The sequence below is a fragment of the Rhineura floridana genome, chromosome 6 (genome assembly GCF_030035675.1).
Source record: "Rhineura floridana isolate rRhiFlo1 chromosome 6, rRhiFlo1.hap2, whole genome shotgun sequence".
In the NCBI taxonomy this organism is placed as follows: domain Eukaryota; kingdom Metazoa; phylum Chordata; class Lepidosauria; order Squamata; family Rhineuridae; genus Rhineura; species Rhineura floridana.
The window spans coordinates 67,317,321-67,330,580 of NC_084485.1; the positions used below are offsets into that span (position 1 = coordinate 67,317,321).

General features: G+C 42.2%; 1 protein-coding gene across 16 annotated transcripts in view; it reads right to left on the minus strand.

The window, feature by feature from the left end:
• The window catches only part of NFASC (neurofascin), a 275,345-nt gene that overhangs the window by 254,213 nt on the left and 7,872 nt on the right, over positions 1-13,260 (minus strand). The window contains exon 2 of one of the 16 annotated variants that reach the window (XM_061632187.1): positions 7,330-7,367. The exons of 14 other annotated variants lie outside the window; for them this stretch is intronic. The gene's annotated coding sequence lies outside the window, so the exon portion shown is untranslated. Of the gene's footprint in view, positions 1-7,329; positions 7,368-11,507; positions 11,560-13,260 lie in introns of those variants that run through there. One more of the 16 variants, XM_061632190.1, reaches the window with a different exon arrangement.

The following is a 13,260-nucleotide window of genomic DNA, read 5'->3' on the forward strand; positions in this document are numbered from 1 at the left end:
TTATCAGGGTTCAGCTCTGCCCAGATCTCAGACCTAAGGTGCAGATCTTCACTGACAATGATGCAGAAGATGTGTTGGATCTATCCCCGTCTAAGGGCTGGAGGGCCCTCACCAGCTGCCTAGGATCCTGGTAGGCTCTTGACCCTCTCTCATCTTCCCCAGGGTCACAGGAACTGAGGAGATGGTAGGCCAGGCAGGAGCTTCAGAGATACCACCAAAGTGCTCAGCTAGCTGCAAGTGAGGCTACTCAAGACATGAGGAAAGTGCTTGGGTGGAACTTTCAGCTCCTCCCAGTCTGAGCTGCTCTACTACTGAAGCTCTGGCCTTCCTGACCTGGGCAACAGATAGAAGAGCTTTCTGATAAGTACATGGTAACTGTTCTGTGTAGTGAGCCTTTTTTCCACAGTGGCTTTCTTCATTCTGCTGTAATAAATTGCCATGTGGATCTTCTACACTGTGTAGAGATCAATAACAGAAGATTCCAAGAACATTTTGCCACTGGCAACTGAACTTGTCTTGTGACCAGTAGACTTCACATGGTGAGCTGCACTATAACAGAGCAAAGGGAATCGCTACATGTAAGGACCTTGCTATGTGCAGACCAGTCCTTGATCTAGTAAATAGCTATTCAGAAAACAACCTCATAATTCACTGAAGCCATGCGGGGGGGGAGTGGAATTACTCCCACTCAATCTATCCCCTGGCCCAACACCCGGGCAGCCATGCTTCTAGTGTTAAAGAGGGTTCCACAATGCACTGTATGGGCAGAGGGGCCCTTCTCATTAAGAGCAAATGAAAAGCCAGCATCTGGGGGTATGGCCCCACTTTCCCATGTATTTGATATATGCATGGGGAAGAATACTTGAATGGTCCAAAGGTTTTAGAGCAATAAATGACTGGTCTACCAGTAGGTCTACCAATAGTTCCATCGCTCCATTGTCAAACCAATGATTACGACGACTTTAGAAAAATTTAGGGAGAGAAGACAGGGTCATAATGCTCCTTCTCTTACCTTATCAAAAAGGGTTGCTTGTGTGTTGTGTAACCAGAAGGACTGGCAAGAAGCCACAGATCCCATCTTCCATGGCTTCTGACCCAATTCCAATCAGCAGAGCTCAGAAGGCAGTTGGGGAATGTTACTATCTGAGAGCAGCTTGTGGTCAATAACTTGGTGATCTCAGCCTAGTGATGGTGAGCATCACTACATCATAAAATGTGTTGTCACAATTGATGCTGGGGCTAGTGCCCAGAATTCAGAAAGATCCCAACTAAACTATCATCTATCCAAAGGGGGAAAGCCACCTTTCGTTATGGAAATAGCCTGGGCTTCCCATGTCCAGTCTACTTTACAGAGTTAGTGTGAGTGGGATTATTGCTAAAAATGCAAGCTGGTTCAAATCTCATCTAAGGCATGCACTAACTAATGTAACAGCCTTAGGCAAGACACTACAGTAGGGCCCCACTCATATGGCGGGTTACGTTCCAGACCCCCACCGAAAAGCAAAACCCACCGAAAAGCGGAACTCCGTCAATAAAATGGTGCTCGATGCCCAAACAACACCGTAAAAGTGAAACAAGTACTCTAAACAACACTCTAAAAGTGAAGCAAGTACTCCTTACTCTAATTGAAAACCACTGTATTAGCAGGATGCCAAAAAGTGGGGCCCTACTATATTCTCTTCCTCTTCCTGTTCCTGCAATACTGACCTACCTTACATGGTCGCTGTTACACATAATTACATAAAGTACTTTAAGCTCTCTAGCCTACTTATCACATGCTATTATATATTTGAAAATATTGTTAATTGAAGAAAGACCATACAGAGGTTTGCATAGGGTTAACTGCTAGAAACCAGGAGTGGCAGCAGGAAAGAGATAAAAGACTCCATTACGGAAGGTGAGTGCCTCTAAACACCAGTTACTGGGGAACATGAGTAGTGTGCTGTTGCTCTCATGTCATGCTTGTAAGCTTCCCATGGGCATCTGGTTGGCCACTGTGAGAACAGAATTCTGGGCTAAATGAACTTTTTGTCCAATCCAACAGGGCTCATGTTCTTATGACTGGATCTGACTATGTAGATTGCAGACTTTAATTTCAAGATGTGTTCGCCTATCCATGCTATTTATCCAGCCAGTATTAAGCACAATATTTGAGAAGCTTATGAATCGTAGTTATGCCCATCCTCAGTTGAGGCACAGAAATATGGTATAATTTACCAGGGAAAATTAGGACAGCAGTGAGTCAGCAAAGCCCTAGGCCTTAACATGGCTGACACACATCTCTCAGGCAACAATATGGCTGTCTAGTCTGACTGTCCCATTCCAAGGAGACAATATACATGTGCTAATTTCCTGGAATAGGTAGTTCAAACATCCCCATTTTGTTAGGGAATGGGAGAGTTCAGGAAAAAGGCAGTTACTTTGAAAGACAAAACACTATAGAACCTCAAGATTAGTTAAGACCACTGTGTACTGTATTCAGTGTTACACTCCATCACACACTCTTAGATTTAACAGGAAGAAATAGCATAGGTTGTTACTTTCTTTCATCCCCCCGCCCTGCCCTAGGATATAACTGAGAACTCGGAATGCAACCCTAATTTAAAGCAACACTTAAGCAGAAAGTTACTCTCTCATAGGACACAACAATGCTAAGTTATTTGTGATGAGGATTGGGCAAGAATTCTGCCCACTTCAAATCATTAAATGGGTTTTTTAATAGTTTGCATGCTCATTCTATGTGTGGAGTGAGCATGCTTCTTGTGAACTCAATGGCTTTTCCGATATACCAGATTTGCTCTGCTGTTAAGGAAAGTGCCTGCAAGTCTGGGCCAGCTGCTCAGTCTAAGGAAGTTTGGGGTCTTAAGTCCAAGTGCCCTACCTAATCTGCAGGAGAACAGCAAGAGACTGCAGCCAAACTTCTGCCCACAGGCTTGCTAGCGTGCCATGTTGGGGGGCTTCTGCCATGGCTCCAGAGCTCCCATTGCTGCCACTGAGCTGCTGCTACTTGCAGGATGCCTCCTCTTCCTCCATGATCTAGCCTGGCTCAGAGTAGCTGCGGCCACTGCTCTTTCCTTCCGGTGCGGGGGGCAACCTCCTCTCCCACCTCATCCTCCCCTCCTGGTTTTAATAGTGAACGGGGAGTACAGCATTTAAAGGGTTAATATTAAAGATTAAAAGAGAAGTCTAGAGAGTCTCATCCAAGTTAAGGCAAGCCTAGAAAATGTGGGTGAGACTCTTTCGGCTTCCCTGTGAACCTCTATAGTATTAATCCTCCAAATGCCCTTCCACCTTATTCCTACTTCCTTTACTTGAAGTTTCAAATTGGATGAAAGCCAAAGTAGAGGGGAAAAATAAAGACAGGTTGGAACTGAATTCTAGGTCAACGGAATGCTAGTGGAGTGGGACCAGAAAGTGGATGCCAACTCTATTTGTGACCATGTTTTAAGTAGGCCATTGCAACAGATTTTCAAGTGTGGAGCATGCTAAATATTTGTTCGGTCACAGAAAGTTTTTTGTAATTTGCTTTTCTCCTGAGAAGCTTCTGTTATGTAACTCACTGTACTTCATCCAAGAACACTGAATTCTTTACATTTGAGGGGAAATCAAATGGCAAACATCATTTCAAATCATCAAAATGATTATACAATGCTTCTAACATCAAGAAAAACATAATTGCCATTTAAGTCAACAACAAACAACAATCTTTATTCAAAGTCAACCGACCACAAGTACAAAGCATAGTATTAAGTATTAAAGTATAAAACTACTTAAAAACAAAAACTGTGGCAAACAGCAAAAGCAGTTCAGTTATTTACCATTCACAATCTTACAGGGTCTGGTCAAAATGGCCAAGTTCAAAAATTTTGCCACTTGCACAGTAATTGCCTTATCAGAACCCTCGAGTAAAACAGTCAGAAGAGACTCAAGGGGGCGGCCTAGGAAAGATTGCATAATAGGGTAGATTAGATCTTTTCAGGCCCCTTCATAGTATCTACAATTGAACAGAACATGTAAGATAGACTCCATTTAAGTCAATGCAGCTACATTTAGGTAGAACTGACAGGATATTTGCAATGCAATTAGCTACCTTTGAGAGTACCATACCATCTTATTGTTAATTACATGTTTGTGAAATAATACAGTCCTACTTAAAGACTGTCTTTTACATCTGCTTTGTCTGCTGGTTTCTTCAGTGAGCTGCAACCCTGAGCACCACCTCTCATCATAGATTGATTCTGATTTCGTTCCAGCTGCATGTTTCTTCCTAGTCTGTTTTACCTCCCATATATTGACATTTCCTCCAAAGGAGCCTTCATCAACCTTGAGTCCCCAGATGTTCAATCACATCATCCCTGCCCATTGGCCATGTTGGCTGAGGGATGATGGGAGTCCAACATCATCTGGGGACCCAAGGTTGGAGAAGGCTGCCCATGAAGTCTGTGGGTTCTTTCATTGCATTCTCTGCCATCTCCACTTACTGCTCTGTCAAGATTTCCAATACTGCTACAATCACTAATCAAGGAAATCTACTTCAGTGTCTGCCAGCCTGGTGGCTGTGGCAGATAGGAGTTGTAGTCCAAAACATCTGGAGGGCACCAGTTTAGCAAAAGCAGAGGTAAATATTTTGCTATCTATTTGTATTCAGAATTAGGCTGTTGTTGCCCCCCCCCAACGCATACATTCTAGAGAAGGTATGAGGAACCTTTGGTCCTCCAGATAATAGGACTTACAGTTCAGCAACATTTGGAAGACCAAAAGTTCCCCATCCCTGTTCTAGAGCAATCCCGTCTTCCACTGGATAGGATTTTTTTTCAATTTGGCCTTTTAGTATTCATAATAATAATGAGTGGAGCTGAGGGGTTACACTATATTCCACTTTAAAAGGCTTAAAATATTATCACTTTCTTCAATTTAAATATGAACTTCAAACTGCCTGTGAGCCCTAAACACGGATATCTAAAAGCTTCCTCTACACCAGCCTTTCCCAACCAGTGTGCCTCCAGATGTTGTTGGACCACAATTCCCATTTTTCCTGACCATTGGCAATGCTGGCTGTGGCTGATGGGAGTTGTGGTCTGACAACATCTGGAGGTACACTGGTTGGGAAAGGCTGCTCTACACCAACAAGCTTATATTCCAGGAGGTACTATGGGGTAAAAGATTTAAGAAAATGGGAGAAAATGGGATCAGGACCCAACTTTCTGTTGTAGGATTGGGAGAGATATTACAGTTTATTTATATTTATTTATTGTATTTGTATACTGCCCCATAGCCAAAGCTCTCTCGGTGGTTTACAACTATTAAAAACATTAAAAACAAATATACAAAATTAAAAACACATTTTTAAAAAGCAATTTAGAAACACATGCTAAAATGCCTGGGAGAAGAGGAAAGTATTGACCTGGCACCAAAAAGATAACAGTGTTGGCGCCAGGTGCACCTCGTCACAAGGATCATTCCATAATTTGGGGGGCACCACTGAGAAGGCCCTCTCCCTTGTTGCCAGACTCCCAGCTTCCCTCCGGGTGCTTTGGATATTGAGCGTAGTATACGGGTGGGTTCATGTCAGAAGAGGTGTTCCATCAGGTATTGTGGTCCTAAGCCATGTAAGGCTTTATAGGTTAAAACCAGCACCTTGAATCGAGCTCGGAAACATACAGGCAGCCAATGCAAGCAGGCCAGAATCAGTTTTATATGTTCGAACCGTCTGGTTCCTGTTACCAGTCTGGTTGCTGCATTTTGCACAAGCTGCAGTTTCTGAACCATCTTCAAAGGCAGCCCCACGTAGAGCGCATTGCAGTAATATAACTTGGAGGTTACTGAAGCCAGGTTATCCCTGTCCAGTTTGCATTTAAAGCCAAATCTATCAAATCTGCACTTCCTGAAACAATATAAAAACTGAAACACAGCCATCTTTCAAAATTTGCAAGTTTACATTATACATAATCTCTCACAGGTCCTGAGGAATGTGAGTATCTTGACTGCATTTGGTACATTCTCTGGCCAATATGTATGATCTCCAACAGACCTTGGGAGATGTGCATATCTCAACTGAACTCTGTATATTCTGTGGCCATTATGCACATTCTCTGGTCAGTATGCATAATCTCTGTGAAGGAATTGACCTGGCCTGGGGGCACAAATATCAAGACAAGGAAAGCCATTGCATATGTGGGCAAAGACGCACCTCAGTTTGGGGGATTCATGGCATCCTGTGGCTTACTGGAATGGGCCCTATAATTGATAAGGAGAGTATCAAGGAGTAGCCATCCTGGAGGTTTTTTTAGATCAGGAAGATCAGGTGATACACAGAGAGGTTTGCTGGGCCTGGAAGGCTTCAAGGAACAAAGAGCTGCTAGTGAGCAAGGAATCCTACTTGGAGCCTATGAGTTTAGGGACTGTTTTAGACTAAAGATAGATGGAGTTTAAATCTATTTTATTTTGTTAATTTGTTTCAAATAGGAACATACTGATCTTCTGTAATTTGGGGGCTGCATTTCTTTCTCTAAAATATTTGCATGTCCACATTTTTTCTGTCTTAGTTAACTCTTCATTGTCCATAAACCTGGTGTGGTTTATCTTTATTTTCACCACCCACATCTAAAGCCATAATACTGCACTAACTCAAGAGGCTTCAAAGACCCCAGGGAAATGTTGAGGCCATTTGATAAGGGGCTGCCTTGTTTAAGTATTTAGATCTTTATATGTTGGGAGGGTAGTCACACTCTGTTGTGGCCAGATCTCCCTTCTCCAGGCAGCCAGGGACCCAAGTTGGCTGGGTGGTGGCCATCAGTCTACAAGAAATGTTATCTCTAGATCAGAAGTGTATGCAATCTGCACCCTTCAGGCTGCTTCTGGCCCACTACCTTTCCCCATCTATTTTCCACCCTTAGGCACATTCATTCAGCATACTAACTCACATAAACCTCTCCACATGCTACATATGGAAATCATGAGATGCCCTTGACCAAGCACAGGAAGGAGGCAAGTTGGCAGATGCACTAGTTCACACGTTCTTTACACAACTGCTACTCTGCACATTTCCTTTTCTCCACTAAGGTTTTCTATAGAAAGTCTGAGGAGACCTGAGGCAAACACAGCCACACAAGAGCTACATTTCCCCCCTCAGACCTGGGTGTTCTATTTCTTTGGGGGCAAATTCTGTTGAGTAATTTAAGATTATATTTTTCTATAACCTCAATAACATACAATACATGTTTTGTTTTGCTTTTAAATAGGCCTTCTGAAAGATTGGCTCTGTTTTTCAGAGAATACAAAAGAAGATAAGAAACAAGCTTGTTCTCAGAGCAAAAGTATGAATCATACCTTTGTGAAAAGTGAACGTAAACAGCTCTGCTTGACAACTGCAAAAAGAAAGGTTAGGCACTATTAAGGTTTAGCAAGGCTAAAATCTTTGTAATAGCACTTCAGACAGGATAATGGTAGCAGAACACATGTGGGGCATGCTCCTGCTATGTGCTTAACCTTGGAGATTTAATTGAGAGAACTTCAGGGACTTCATATGCATAATCATGGGTAGATAGGAAGCTGCCTTATACTAGGGCAGATTATTTGTTCAGCTAGCCCAGTATTGTCTACTCTGACTGGCAGTAGCTCCCCAAGGTCTCAGACAGTGGCCTTTCCCATTACTGGTGACCCAATACTTCTAAAACAAGAGATTTTGAGGTTTGCACCTGGGGCCTCCCGCACAGAAAGCATAAGCTATGATCCTTCTCCCATGGGTGCCTATTACAAAGGCTCAGTTCTAAGCCTGCTACAGACATCTGTGTATATGTCACAAGAACTCAGGCACAAAAGCCAATGAGCTCACAACAAGCACTTGTTATTGGGCCTGTTGCAAATCTGAAAGCAAGGCAATTTAAGCAACAGCATGACAGTACATTTCAGCACACAGACTTATCTTTATCATGGCAGAGCCATGCTGCACCACTGAGAGCATTAGCAGCCCTCCTGACTTTTTACAAAGAGAGTAGTGTAATTAAAGCATTAGGAGCTGGTGGTACCATATATAACAGAGAGGTACAAGCCTAAGTGCCAGTCATCTCTGTTACTATCAGTAGAATGAAGTCAACACTATTAACACACTACATTAATGCCAGCTACACAATAAAACCAAATACAGTGTATTGCAAATTTATGCAGGCAGACTGCACCGACAAATGCTTAAAGTTGTGCAAGCATCAAAGCTGAAATTTATTCAAAAGTGGCCCAATGTTCTAGTTATGCAAATATATGAAAGGCAGGAGAGATGCCTAATGATGTACACTGTTGCCTATGCTCTGAAAGACAGTTTGCTTATCATATTTGTATTACACTTGAAAGATACAGTCACATTGAAATGGAACTTGAAAGAGCCACTTTCAAAGGATTTCAGCACCCTGGACAGTTAAGGAGACTAGTACTGCCTTTTCCAAGAGCCCTAATATTTCAAGACAAAGGGTGGCTTTGGGCAAGTGTTCTTCACATGGCAAGGCTATTTTCCCGATCAACATGGAAATCTACTCCACACATGTACAAAAAGGGTGCACACATCTGCATCATCACACTTCTGCATAACAATACCAGCCAGAGGGGAAATGTGTACATGTTGCTTCAGCAAAGTTGTCCTGGCCCTCTTTGTAAAAACGTAGGATTTGAGTGTAGTTCAGTGAATGGCTACAAGATTTTTGGAAGCAATACTCTCTGAAAGTTATTGCTATGTTTTCAAAAGGAATTTCCCTTTGGAGAAAGATTAGGAAAGATGTTTTCCCTGAAAAGCAAAGCTCTGAAACATCAATTCACTATATTCACTGAGAATCACATTAAATCCCTTTAACATTTAGAGCTTATCTTCTCTTTGTTATGGTTCTTATCCAAATGAAACTCAAATAATCCTTTCTGAGTCAGGTTATAGGGTCCTTTCATCCAGAAGAGGAAGCAGAGGATCAGCTTTTTCTAAAACCAAAACCAGCATATTTGTGTCAGCAAATATGCATCAGCTACATAGCTTTTGGTAGCACTTGGCTATGTATCAATTCTCTATGCATACATTGCTGCCTAGGGTGTTCTGGCAGATGGATGGGTATAAAATGATGAAACTGCATAAGAATGCCTGCAAGCTACATTTGAGCTCTGTTCAAATCGCACCATGATACCAAAGTTGTCACAGACACAGGAACTGTTCTAGCTGAACCAACAAACTTGATCAGAGAGAGAAATAATGTAATGAATATTAAGTGGTATGAATCTACATTTCAGATTAGCTGTCTGCATAAATATAAGCAAGAAAGCCAGTATTTGGCTAGTGCAGTGTTGGACGGGGGGGAGGAATCCTCCAAGTGCAAGAACTATATTTATTGAGTCCAACCCATTTTTAATACATTCTTCAGAGGAATGCTAAAGCACAACCAACTTGAGGCTTTGGCCTCAACTATGCTGCAATATATTGAAAGAGAGTTGGGCTCAATAAATTTATTTCCTCCATTTCCCCCTGTATCTGGTACTTTTGAATGTTTAGTTTCTTTAATGCAACACAAAACAAGGAAATGTCTGCATTTGTCTCTGCTTGAAAGACCATCTTTTCCTCTATGAACCTGCCAGTCTAATATCTGTTTTGGAGACCTTCCTCTGCCTTAGGAGGTTTGGTGCTGGTTACTGGACACTGAGCGTTTGCTGGGGCCCCATTTATGGAACACCAACCCATGCAAATCCATGAATCACCAACACTGCTATCAGAAGACAGGTTACCATCTTTTAAACATTTTCTACAGCTTTTAAAGGGTGATTTGTGGGTTTGTTCCTTTGTCCTACTGAGTTTTACAAGATTGTTTTAGCTGCTGTGTTGATCCTGGTAGCTGTTGCTGCTTTTGCTTTGTTGATATCGTTTGTTTTTATTATTTAGACTACTTTTCTGTGAGCAGCACTGAATATTTTTAACTGAGAAACGTGACATACTGTCTAAATAATTATAGAGGAGTTTCTATATACCCAAAGGACTTCCCAGAATTCCTCCTGTTAGCCAAACTCTGCTGCTTAGACTGTTCTAGGTTAAGAGAATATTGAACAGAATTTCCAAAGTCTCACTTTCCCAATTGTCAGAACCATGCTCTTCATTTAATTATGTCCCATATACAGACCAAGTCCAAGCCATCCTAAACTGCTAACGGCCAGTCCATTTCCGCCTTATCTTTTTGTTCTCATTTCAGCCAAAGCTCTATAAAACAGTCCTGCTAAATTCAGATCTGCCTTTTTCCTTCTCTTTCCTTACACCTCCATAACACATACTTTCACCCTTCTTTCATGTCCTTTCTTTAGGCAGCTACTTCACCCTGAAAACGAACCTATACACGAACACCAGAATCCAGTCTTCTTTGGTTCTTGTTTTTTACACCTGATTTATCATTCTCATTATATAGCACATGAACACTCCCCCCCCGCCCCCGTTTATTCTCATAAAAGCCTATTGGGAAAGTTTTCATTGTTCACATTTTACATCTAAAGAATGGATGCTAAGAAATAGCAAATTCCAAAGATGTCTAATATTTCAAAATGCTGCACTAAAATTTAAAACAAAACAAAGGCAGGTCTTAATAAAGGCCAACAATCTGTTCCCACCAAACCATACAAGCTCTCAGGATCTGCATTCCCTTTACAACATGTGCAGTGCAGATTTGTATGTACAGGAGAGGTGCAGACTGGGGGAGGTATTCAACTAAATAAAATTGCTAACCCAAGGATTAGAGCTAGTACAATGGGACTTTCCCCCTCTCTTCTGCCACACCATCCAGAAACCCCATCATCATCATCATCATCATCTGCTTGCTACCTGAAAGTCTCCAAGTAACTGGGAACAGTGTTAAAAACAAAAACAAATATATCATGCTATTAAAAAACCAATAAAACAACAACACCCTAAACAGCCACAGAAAGCTTTGGCAGCATTCTAACTACAGACAACAGAACAGGTTTAGGAAGCATGCAGCAGGGAGGAGAGGGGGAGCATATTTCGTTGCACATGGAGAAATCCTTGCGCTAATGTAACATTTGTTTGAATACAATCCGCGTACTTTATAAAGTGTCATGTTTACAAAGGCATTTTGGAGACTTCTGCCATGTTGTTTGCATCTATTGCTTTGACTAAAGCATTTAACAAGCAGCACATGCATCTGAGTGCATCAGTGCACACTTCAGCTGGTTTTAACTTCATAAATTGCCATGGCTTTCCCTAAGGAGCCCTGGACACTGTAGTTTTATGAAGGCACTGAGAATTCTGTTGAGAGTCCTTACAAATTTCAAGAGTACTTTGGGGGAGCTATTACAAGTTTATAGGTGTGTCCTTGGAATGCTAAGCATTATTATAGTATATAATTGAATGTTAAAAGGAATGATAAATCTGAGAGATTTGGAGGTGGGGGGGGCTTTCATTGCATAGACACAGAATCTACTTGCAGTTCAGGTAAACACTGAAATAGCTTTAAAACATACAAGCTAACTGACTCCCTTACCTTAAATGCCAGTACAGGGCATTAAAAGAACAGCAGATGCAGACTGACAGCAAGGCAGAGAAAATGCCTGCAGAAGTGGAGATAAAGGATAGGGAGGATAGGGAAGTATGAATCCTTCAGTCTTAAACTAAGTTATAACTGATAGTGGCTTCACACAGGTAATTTTTCCTTACCCAGTTGAACATGAAGGGGCGGGGCAAAAACCCAGATGTCTATTTTGCCAGGTAAGCACATATGCAGATCTGATAGCAAAACAGATGGACAATCCCCTGCCTTCACCCACATTCACCCTTCTAGAAACTTGCCATTTCATTTTTCCTTTTTAATTACACACACATCAAATATAAAAATAGCTTGTATCAAGTTTTTACTGCACAAGTGAGCATACCAGAACTACTGAGCATCTTTTTACTTCCTCTTCCTCCATTACCCACTCCTGTAATATTTCAACAAGCTGTTTCAGCTGGGACTTAAAAACCACATCTTGTACAGCACTTAATATAATTTTATCTTCTTAACTGATTCAAATTAAAAGATAATAAAGGAATAAGTGGCCCTCAGTGTGCTATCTTAGTAGCTTGTTGCCAGCCCAACCTCTGGATCTTCATCCTCCCTCATTCCACACCTGCAAGCAACATGAAAAGTGCTTTACTTGAGTCAGTCACTTTGTAGTATAACCATTTATAGTTTTTCAGGAAGCAGTTTGGTTAGTATATAAGGAGCCACTGAATAGTTTGGCCACTTTGAAATAGGGAGGGCTTTTATGCTCGGGCAGAGCAATCTAACCGCTGAGAACCTGACAGAAGGGGACCAGTGGAGGAGGAGCCAGCAGAAAGCTCTGTGGGATCCTCCTCCCACTCGGATGCTGCCAGCCCGGCTGAAGGCGGACTCCATCGGGAGCTGCATGCATGAGCTGGCCAGGAAGCACTGGCTCTGACAAACAGTCCTCCCAGGGAGTAAGCAGTCCCCATAGGCCTCAATGGAACGTAAACTTTTTTTTTTACTGTGCCGTCCTTTTGGCTGGCGGAGTTTGAAGGGGGATCGGGACCCAGGGGAGGGCTCTGAACTTGAGGAGGATCTCATAGGAATCCCCCTGTGGCTCCGTCTCACCACACCTCCAGAATGCCTGTTTTTGGGGCTTCCACCGGCCCTCCGTCCACTGGGCTGGCTATCCCCAGCAGATCCCCAGTGGCACCGGCAGGTTTCTGGTGGAGCCACATCTCTGCCACAGCAGAGGGCTGCTGCCGGCGAAACTGGTGCTCTGCGACATCCAACTCACTCCAGCCCTGCAGAAAGTTGAGTTGGATTGTGCCCTTAGACTTGTTAATTCAGCCTTTTAGCCTAAACAAGAGAAGACAGAGAGCTAAAAACATTATAGTCTAGTTAAACTTTCTTGTAAAACTGATACCAATGTTAAAGTCAATCTATTTTCCATGATAAACAGTGTGATGTATATGCTTTCACCAGACACACACGCGTGCACACACACATTAATTAAAGTTTCAACATTTTATTTAGACAGAAAAGTTTCTTCACTTAGTTGGAAGACAGCCTATTAATAAATATGGGAAACTACACAAGTAATAGTGAGCTTCTGCCACAGACCTGAACTTACAAGATCTGAACAGGTTGGTTTATAACAGATGCTATTGGAGGTCACCGATTCATAGGGTTGCCCTAAGTCGTAACCTACTTCAAGGCACATAACAAAATCACCCCAGATCTCTGGGACTCACTTTTCAAGATCGAAATC